A 10,686-nucleotide genomic window follows, 5' to 3' on the forward strand; every position below is an offset into this window, starting at 1 on the left:
TTCTTCAGGGGCTCTGTCTTTACTATGAGATTGGGATTTGCAATCTGCATCCCAACTCGATCCTCCTTGTCGCCACTTTTATTCATCTCTGCGAAGCGTATGGCGGCTTCCAGCCCCATTTCGATTTTTTCCGCCATCTTTTCTGTCTACGGAAGAAAGGAAGTGGTGGTTCGAAGATAGCCGGGGGTGTGTACCTCAACCTCCGTGACGGCATGAAAGCCCAGTACCTGCACTGCCCATGGAACACGTCGCTCGACGACTGGTACAAAAAATGGTTCTACATCCGAGAAGAGCTCGAACACTGATCACGCTGTGCGACTGCGGGCTACATTCCGGAGAAGAAGACAAGCTAGGTCGGAGAAACCTGAGCATCTTGGACAAATCCCAGAAATATTTGGAATGATCCCATGGAAAAAACTGGACTGGTCCGAGCGTGGTCGGGAGCTTCATCAGCCGACGGAGTCCAGCCCTGCCTAGAGGAGGGTACATCCTGGCTATGAGTATCAAGGGAGCGCAGGACCCGACGAGGACGAGGCAGGGGGCGCTTGACAAAATCGAAGTCAAAGCTAGAATTGGCGAGCTATTTAACTTAGCCGATCCAAATTATGCCAGATTGAGCGACATCGAGCATGCTTTCAAGCTTGCCCGACCTCCCCCAAAGGTAACTCGTCTTGCCTTGTACCCGTAGTCTTATATTGTGGTAGGATAAGTGGAAACTTACTGTGTTCACTCCCTTTTGTTACCAGGTTAATGGTCGGGATAGAGCGACTAGTGTTTGTGTCGCCACCCCCTGGAGTAGAGTGGCCACAAGGAGCTGATCCCACCACCCAGACCAGCGTCGAGATCGAGGACGAGGACGTCGACTGGGCGGATGCTCGGAGCTGGAGAGGAGGCAGCGGCCAAAGCCTGCTGGTAAGCGGCCGGCTGCCCCCAAACAGTCGAAGAAGAGATCAGTAACCACCCTGCTCACCGAGGGGAGCGCTAAATATCAATGAGCCCGAGGAGGGTCTAGAGGAGAACCCATCCAGCAAGTGTCGGTAGGTGATTTTGGCTTGGTCAGACGATGACACAGAGGAGGGAGAGGATGCAGACATCTTTTGACTTGTCCCTCGAAAAAGAAAGAAGCAACTAGAGTCGATGGAGCAAGGTGGCTCCTCCGTGCATGTGGGACCTACATCGCCGATGGTGGTGAAGGATGCAGCCGGGTTCGACCTTGGGAGTACCTAGGCAAGGAACGTGACCGACGATGGGAGCGACAACTCGATCGAGCACTGCCACCGACCACTGCACGCTGAAGGACGAGTGGCGAGGGGTTGAGCACCAAGGCCCAGTGATAGTGCTGGATGTAGAGGGAGACCAGGAGTCATCCGCATAGCATGTGGAGCAAGTACGACCGAAGAGACGCGCCTTCTCCACATCATTCCGTGAATCCAACATGTAAGTATTTGTAACCTTGATGTAAGTTAGCAATTTGCATTGAATATGATTGCCTTCTGAACTTATCTCGGATGTACTAGCTCGGCGTCCACCGAAAGTCTAGACCAGCTAGCCGGAAGTGGCGTGGCGCCGCCTAATAAGTATAAGAGCAGACTACCCAGTAGCCGACCACCGAGGAACCCATAGTAGAAGATCCGTCGGGGCCTCAGCAAGCGAGCAGTCAGACAACAGTCCCCGAGCAGGTGGTCGAGGGACCAGCCGAGCCGGGCAAGAGTGCTCCGAGCGCTAAACCTACTGAGGGCAACACCTCAGCGTCGAGGGTAACAGAGCAGACCGAGGTGCAGTCAGGCCGGAGGTGAGAGCACAGACCACATCTACCGACGCTGCAGCTCATGGGAAGGCTGTGGTGATCACAGATGCTGCTGACGCCGGGCCAGCACCAGGACCCAAAGAAGAGCCCAAAGAGGACGAGGTGGAGGAGGTCCTGGGCCATCCGCAAGACAAGCGACAACATGTGTATGTGTCGCATTGGCGGAACGACCAATGGGTTGTCCATGAGGAAATCCCGGAGGTCGAAGAAACCAAGAAAGTTGAACGGGCGGCGAAACGGCTTGTGACGGAGGTGCAGGTAAGCTTTGCTTCACCCCTGGTCTTGCTGTCTAGTCGTAGTTGTCTTACTTAGCTATCTGCACATAGGACTTAATGAAGACCGCAAGGTACCGCAAGAAATGCTTCGACCAGATCGAGGGGATCGCTGCAAGCAACAAGGAGCTGACGGCGGAGGTGGAACGCTTGCGCCAGCGACTTGAAGCCGCCAATCATGAAAAGATGGTGCAAGAGTCCTAGAACCAGAACCTGGTCATCCAGCTCAGTAATAAAGAGCGGGAAAGAACAAGTAAGTAGCCATTTTATCATACCGACTACTGACAAGTGCTGTTGCGTTGTTGGTAGTAACAGCTGTAGTGCAGGCTTAGAAGCTGAAGTGATCCGTCTCCGAGAGGAGAATAGTCGTGCGGTCGTGGAGTGTGATCGCCTGAACTGAGGACAACAGAAAACTGGCGCAAGACCAGTCGTAGCTCCGGGACCACACGACCAAGATGACAGAGGAGCTGAAAGGTTAGTTGTCCAACCGCCTTTGCTCATTTTTGTTGACTACCGTAGTTTGGCGTGGTCTAACGTCTTAACAGCGTGTGCGGTTTGCAGTTATAAAAATCAATGCAAAGAAGCATCTGGAGGCCATGATGAAAGACCGTGATGGCTGGAAGACGCAATGCCAAGAGATCACCAAGGACCATGACACCTAGAAAAGCCTGTGCCAGGAGGTGGCAAAGGGCATTTTGCCGGTCCTTAACCTCATCGATCCGGCGCTAGCAGAAGATGTGCCAAGGATGCTACAGCTGGGACTTGATCGAGAGATGCCAAAGGGCATGGGGATGGTTCCAGGGGTTCGTGAAGGAGGCGGGAGAGTACTGCAGGCACACATGTGCTAAGCATGGTACATGCTCACTACCCCCTGATCGATCTCAAGCGCCTAGAGGCTGGATACCCAAAGGAGGTAGATCCAGACAAGGCCGAGCAGTTACGGGATGACCCAGCTGGACTTGTCGGCGAAAATAATTGGCGATATTAACCTGTGTGGAGGTGCGACACCACCCGTACAAGGAACGCCGTCAACAAGTCAGCTGGGAGCGCCATCATTTTCAAGCCAACCGGCGAAGCCTGCGGTCTCGACCAGCCAGGCATCGGCGGGGCCATCTTCTTCAGCTCGATCAATGCCAGAGTCCCCGAGACCCGAGCACGATGTCAGGCCCAGCGAGCAGCAGGTGCCGCGTGCCCCGACCAGCCAATAGTGTAGGCTATAGCTGTAGAAGAAGATGTAGTTGGGTTATTGTAAACTTGGACCTTTTCAGGCAAGCTTGTAATAACGTAACTGTATATCAACATAAGCTTGTTTGTTTTGTAGAAAACGTGTTTAAGCTCGGATATCGTGTTGATGTAACTAAGTTAGAACGTGTTGGCGTTCTGTTTAGTTGTACCAGTTTAGTCGACACGTCATCCTGAAAGGTTTGTATGGCCCTGGTTTGTCCTTGCGGTCGGAGTGTGAGGTGCGTAGCTTGTGCACACGTAGAAACACACAAGTCAAACCAGAGAGCACCTGCCGATCACCCGTAGCGTAGAGAGCGGATCCCATGCACGCGTTGGGAGGAACCGGAGACTAGGGCCTGCTCCGAGAACCCGAGAAGGAATGGTGGTCGGTTTTAACTGGTAGAGTTAGAATAACAATAGACTTCGAAGTGACACATTAGAGTGGTCGGAGAAATCATAATAGCTTTATTGAAATAAATCAAAAGTACAAGAGGGGTACATATCTTAGTAGCTAAGCATAGAAACGCCTAAGCTTGTCGATGTGCTAGGAATTGGGTACGTCTGTTCCGTCTAGGCGAGCTAACCTATAAGATGTAGGGCGTGTAACCTCCTTGATCATGAAGGGCCCTTCCCATGGGGTTGCGAGTTTGTGGACACTAGCCTGATTCGTCTTCCACTTCAGGACCAGGTCCCCAACCATGAAGAACCGCTCCTTGATGTTCTTGTTGTAGTACCTACGCAAAACAGCAAGGTATTTGGCTGTACGTACGCAAGAATCGAGCCGCTTCTCTTCTGCACTATTCACTTCTAGCTCCCGTACTTCATTGGCCTTGTCTTCAGTCGAAGTTCTCTACCCGTGCTGATCTGAAGGCTATATCTGCTGGGAGCACTGCCTCAGCGCCATAAACCATAAAGTATGGTGATACGCCGGTATTGCGACTGGGCTGGGTTCTGAGACCCCAGACCACGGCTGGTAACTCTTTGAGCCATCTTCCAGGAGCTTTGTCATTCTCTCTGTACATCCTCTTCTTAAGTGCGTCCAGATCATACCATTTGCCCGCTCGACCTGTCCATTAGCTCTAGGGTGTGCCACCGAGACGTATTTTACTACTATGCTCCTTTCATCGCAGAAGTCCCAAAAAACGTTCCCGGTGAACTGAGTACCCAGATCAGTGATGATGCTGTTGGGTATGCCGAAAGCGGTGGATGACCTGGTCGAGGAACGCGACAGCCTTTTCTGAAGATGCCTTGACCAGGGGCATGTACTCTATCCACTTGGAGAATTTGTCGATCAGCACAAAGACGCATGTAAATTTTCCAGGGGCCGGTTTGAAAGGCCCGATCATATCCAGTCCCCAGCATGCGAAGGGCCAAGAGGCTGGTATAGTCTGAATCTCGTGTGCTGGTACGTGGATTCTCTTGGCGAAAAACTGACAACCTTCACAATGGCGGACTAGCTTCTCTGCATCGGCTACGGCTGACGGCCAATAGAACCCTGCTCGGAAAGCCTTGCCAACCAGCGTTCTCGAGGCCACGTGGTTGCCGCAGGAGCCAGAGTGGATTTTGTCTAGGAGATGTTCACCATCCTCCTGGGTTATACACTTCATCAAGATTTCCTCCTTCGCGTTCTTGCGCCACAATTTGCCATCGACGAGCAGATACTGCTTACTACGACGCATCAGGCAGTTCGTTTTCTATCCGATCGGTGTAACCGCTGCCATCTGTTAGGTATTTGATGAAAGGTACTCTCCAGTCGGGCTCCTTAGTGGTCGGAGGTGGTTTGGTGGTGTTTGACGCCGGAACCGTAGCCACCAATAGCTGGTCTGGAGGCTTGTCGACCGCGGGATCTTCTTCTTTGATGGAGGGCGTGAGCAGGTCTTGAACAAATACGCCATGTGGGACTTTGGCTCGGGATGATCCTAACTTTGACAGCGCATCTGCTGCTTGATTTTTGTCCCTAGACCACATGTGTGTACTCGATGCCATAGAACTTGCCTTCCAGCTTTCTGATCGCTTTGCAGTATGCGTCCATCTTTTCGCTGGTCGTATCCCAGTCCTTGTTGAGTTGGTTGATGACCAGAGCCGAGTCTCCATAGACATAGAGACGCTTGACACCGAGCTCGACCGCAATGCGCAGACCGTGTAGGCATGCTTCGTACTCGGTGGCGTTATTAGACGCCGGGAAATAAATCCTGAGGACATATCGGAGCTGCTCCTTGGATGGTGATACGAAAAGGACTCCTGCTCCTGCGCCATCGATGTTGAGAGAGCCAGTCGAAGTACATCTTCCAATACTCGGTGGGCCCCTGAGAGGCAGGTGTGCTTAAGTCTGTCCACTCGATGATGAAATCGACAAGTGCCTGAGACTTGATTGTAGTACGGCTTGCAAATTCCAAGGAGAAAGGGCATAGCTCCATTGCCCATTTGACGATGCGCCCGTTTGCATCCTTGTTGCGAATGATGTCTCCCTAGAGGGTACTCAGGTCATGACCACCACACGATATCCATCGAAGTAGTGTTTCAACTTTCGGATGTAATTAGTATGGCGTAGATCAGTTTCTGAATCTGTGGGTACCTGGTCTTGGATTCATTGAGCACCTCACTGATGAAATAAATTGGTCGCTGTACCTTGTAGACTGTGGTCGGGCTCGTCGCGCTCGACCACCATGGCAGTGGAGACCACTCGATTAGTTGCCGCAATGTAAAGCAGGAGGGTTTCGTCTTCTCTGGGAGCAGTGAGGACCGGAGGTGATGTAAGGAATTGTTTCAGCTGTGTAAAGGCAGCGTCTGCTTCCTCCGACCACTCAAACTTCTCGGATGCTTTGAGCAGCTGAAAAACGGTAGTCCTTTTTCGCCTAATCTAGATATGAAACGACTGAGGGCAGCCATGCATCCGGTAAGCTTCTGAACATCCTTCACCTTTTTGGGCGGCTTCATGTCCAAGACAGCTTTTACTTTCTCTGGGTTAGGGCGTATGCCATCGTGACTGACGACGTTGCCGAGCAGTATACCAGATGGAACACCAAAGATGCACTTCTTTGGGTTTAATTTCCATTGGAATGTGTTAAGGGCTGCAAAGGTACGTTCTAGGTTGTCGACAAGGGTGTATGCTTCCTTGGTTTTAACAACTACATCGTCAACATAAGCCTCGATGAGGTCGTCTTTTATCTCGTCTTTGAGGCAGGCCTGTATGGCGCGTTGGTAGGTAGCCCCAGCGTTCTTGAGCCCGAACGACATGGTCGTGTAGCAGTAGGCGCCGAAGGGCGTGATGAAGGATGTCTTGATCTGGTCGTCCTTTTTGAGAGCGATCTGGTGATAACCAGAGTAGCAATCGAGAAAGGAAAGCAGCTCGCAACCGGTAGTTGAATCTATGACCTCGTCTATGCGAGGTAAGCCGAAGGGGTCTTTAGGGCAGTGTTTGTTGAGATCAGTGTAATCAACGCACATTCTCCATTCCTTATTCTTTTTGCGTACAAGAACCGGGTTGGCTAACCACTCCAGATGATACACTTCTTTGATAAATCCGGCTGCTAAAAGCCATGTAACTTCTACCCTAATAGCCTCCTTTTTGTCGCGAGCGAACCGTCGTAGCTTCTGCTTGATGGGTTTGGCCTTGCCATCGACATTTAAGGAGTGCTCGATCAAGTTCCGAGGTACACCGGGCATGTCAGCGGGTTTCCATGCGAACACACTCACGTTGCTTCTCAAGAACCTGACGAGCGCGTCTTCCTATTTAGGATCCAGGTTGGCCCCGATAAGGGCCTTTTTGCTGGGATCACCGTCGACCAGCTGGATCTCTTTGTGCTCTTTGGACTTGATGTTCTTGCGTGGGGCCTCGAGCTCTAGGATCTCTAGGTGATCGGCTGGGGTCTTCTTGGCGTCGAGCGTGGTCTCGGCCATGCGAATAGAGAGGTCGTGAGCCTCTGCTATTTTGAAGCTGTCATCCTCGCAGGTGTAAGCTGCGTATACGTTGCCCCTGAGAGTTAGAACCCCCTTCTCAGTAGGCATCTTGAGCACCAAATACCTGTAGTGAGGTATGGCCATGAACTTGGTGAGCGCTGGTCGGCCAAGGATAGCATGGTAGGTGCCTTCGAAGTCGGCGACCACGAAGTTGACGTAGTCGGTGCGGAAGTGGTCTGGGGTACCAAATTGCACAGGTAGCGTGATCTGCCCGAGAGGTGTGGAGCTCTGTCCGGGGAGAACACCCCAGAACTGTGCCTCGTATGGCTTGAGATTCAGCCTAGGTTATCTTCAGGGCTGGCAAACTGTTCTTGAACAGTATATCGATGGAACTGCCGCCGTCAATCAGCACTCTATCGAACTGAACCTTGTTGATACAAGGATCGAGAACCAGAGGAAAACGCCCTGGCTCAGGTATTGCAGCCCATTGGTCCTTTCTGCTGAAGGAGATCTCGCGGTGAGACCAAGGAGGGAGCCATGGATCGGCGATGAGGTTGTCGGCATTGGCCACGTTCAAGCAAGCGCGGGCGAGCAGCTTGCGTTCTCGTTTGGTCTCGATGGACACTCTGCCCCCAATGATGGTGTGGACGCGGTCGGTTGGCTTGACGTACTTGTGATGGGGATCTACGTCTTCATCATCGTTGTCCTCGTTACGCTGCTCCCCTACGTCGTTAGGCTTGTCGGATGTATCCGGAGCCTGTTGGCGCGTGTAGATAGGATTTGAGAACACGACAATTCTCCATGGTATGGTTTGACTTGGATGGAGCTGGCAGGGTCCTTTCAATGCTTTGGCATAGTCTTCTTCGTAGTTGCGACGTCCGCCACCTTTTTTAACGGTGTTGACTTCGCCGTCATCTTCCCGAGCACGCTTGCCCCTGTAATCGTCACGGCGATTACGCCGCTGATTACGCTGGTCGTGGTGGTCGCGGGAATCGTTGCGCTGGTTGCGGCGATCAAAATTGTCGCTTCCGACCACGGTTGCCATGGTAGTCGTCGTGGTGTGGGGGGTGGTCGGAGCGTGGAACCCTTGCTGCTTCTTCGATGATTATCTTTTTAGCATCATCGGCATCCGCATATTTTTTAGCAGTGGCTAGGAGCGCTGTGACCGATTCAGGTCTTTTGCGGAGGAGCTTGTCCCTTAGGGCATCGTGGAAGCGGAGACCAGTGATGAAAGCTTCGATTGCCTCGTTGTCGAGATTGATGGGACCTTGATGCGCATCTCCGAGAAGCGTCGGACGTACTCGCGTAGTGGCTCATCTTTGCGATCTCGAATCCGCTGCAGATCATATTTGTTGCCGGGTTGTTCGCAAGTAGCAATGAAGTTGTCGATGAATGCTTGCTTGAGCTCTTGCCAAGAATCAAAGTAGTTCGCCGGCAAGCTGACCAGCCATTGGTGGCCTGCATGGCCGACGGCGACTGGGAAGTAATTAGACATGATATGCTCGTCAGCCATGGCTGATCTGCACGTGGTTTCATAGAGCATGACCCATAACTCGGGGTTCTCCTTGCCGTCGTACTTCTAGAGTTTTTCGAGCTTGAATGTTTTTGGGCCATATGACTTGGCGAAGGTGAGGAGTAAACTGCTTCAAACCCGAAGGGCCGTGGGTAGTATCATATTCCATACGGCGATAGCTTTCGTGGGATGCACGATCGTTGGCTCTTTGGTTAATGCGATCGCGCAGATCGCGTTCTCCGAGGGAATGGCAGGAGATCGTTATTGCCATCATGGCGATCCCGAATTGCCGACCCTAGTTGACCCTACGACCGTGGTTATCACGGCGATTGTCGCGGTTGTCTCGTCGATTATCGTCCCGGTTGTTGCGGCGGTTGTCATCCCGACCACCATCATGACCACCGTTTCCGCCTTGACGGTTGTCTGATGGGTCGTTGTTGCGCGAGCCACGTTGGTTGGGTGACTATGGGCGACTTGAGTACTGGCGACTGCGGCTTGATTCGACTGAGACGGACGGAGCCCGGGCTTGGTTTGCAATCTCTGCGGTCTGGGCTATAGCAGCCGTCAGGTAGGCTTGTACATCATCACGAATTGCCTGGATTTCTAGGGTATTGGGTAGTCGTTGCATTGTCGCCATAGCAACAGCTACGTTGGCGCTTGGAGTCCTGAAGACCTGCTTTTCCCCTACCCTATCAAAGGCATTGTTGAGATCGCGTGGCTGGAACCTTATGCGTCGTGCCTCCTCTTCTGCCTCGGCTTTGGCTTGTCTACGATTAAACCGGTCAATATTGCGTGCTTCGCGTGCTAGCCTTTCTTGTTCTGTTTCGCCAACTACCGGTGGTTCGTCATTACTGACGACATTGATCAAGTCTCCTCGCCTTGGTGGGAAAGATGGGAATCATGGGAAACCCGGGGAGTGGTCTGGGATATCCAGATCGTATTCAACTTCTTCATTGTCACGACGCTAGAGCTTAGTGTGGACGGAGCCAATAGATGCGATGCTGGACGGGGAGCTTGAACCGCCCTCTTGAACTGTGTGGACCGACCCTTCTTGATACTCCTCGATCTGAACCATGTTGACGAAGTTGCGTGGCTTTGGCCGAGGTCGATGTATAGAACACAGATCCGAGCAGCGTTGTATATTGTGCGCGTAGTTGGAAGCAGTGTTTCGCAGGCCGTAGGGCTGAGCCTGGTAGTTCTCCATCGAGGCTTCGCACTCAGAGAGCCGGAGACCCGTCGCGGGGGCTGGTCGGCGACGAACGGAGCGCCCTTCAGGATTAGACGTGACCACGAGATCCGTACCGAGTCGTGCAGGACGACTGGCCCGAGCTGGTCGGGTAGATCTGTTGTGGGTAGTGGTTACCTGCTCGGTAGGTTGATTTTGAATCGAATCTACCAGAGCTAGGGTTTCAGCAAGCTTGGTGCTGACCCGATCGATGGAGTCGAGTAGGTCGGTGTTGTCGATCTGCCTCCCTTTGTAGCGAGGGAAGCGAACGACGGGTTGTCGGCGTGGCTGAAGACGATGCTGGTGTGGCCGGAGCCAGGTCCAACGTGGTCGGAGCCGTAGCCGATGCCGGTGAAGCAGTGGTCGACGCAGATTGGATCCGCGCCTCCTCCGTGGTCATGGCGATGAAGTTGTCGGAGCCAGTGGTCCAGGTGATCTGGCCGATGGTGAACGTGAGGCCGTTCGGCGTAGCCATGGAACCGGGGATGATGACCATCTTGTTCTTCTGGGGAGCAGTACGCACACCCCCTACCTGGCGCGCCACTGTCGACGAAATATGGTCGGCAGTCTACCTAGGGGTATGCCCAAGGTAGTAGATTATCGGCAGACAGGTGCGCAAGCTACGAACGAGATGGTGACGCAAGACAGACACGAGGTTTTATCCAGGTTCGGCCGTCATGAAGGCGTAATACCTACGTCCTGCGTCTGATTGTATTGCTGTATGTCAATGAGAGATGTCTTTTGA

The sequence above is a fragment of the Miscanthus floridulus genome, chromosome 14, assembly GCF_019320115.1.
Source record: "Miscanthus floridulus cultivar M001 chromosome 14, ASM1932011v1, whole genome shotgun sequence".
Taxonomy (NCBI): domain Eukaryota; kingdom Viridiplantae; phylum Streptophyta; class Magnoliopsida; order Poales; family Poaceae; genus Miscanthus; species Miscanthus floridulus.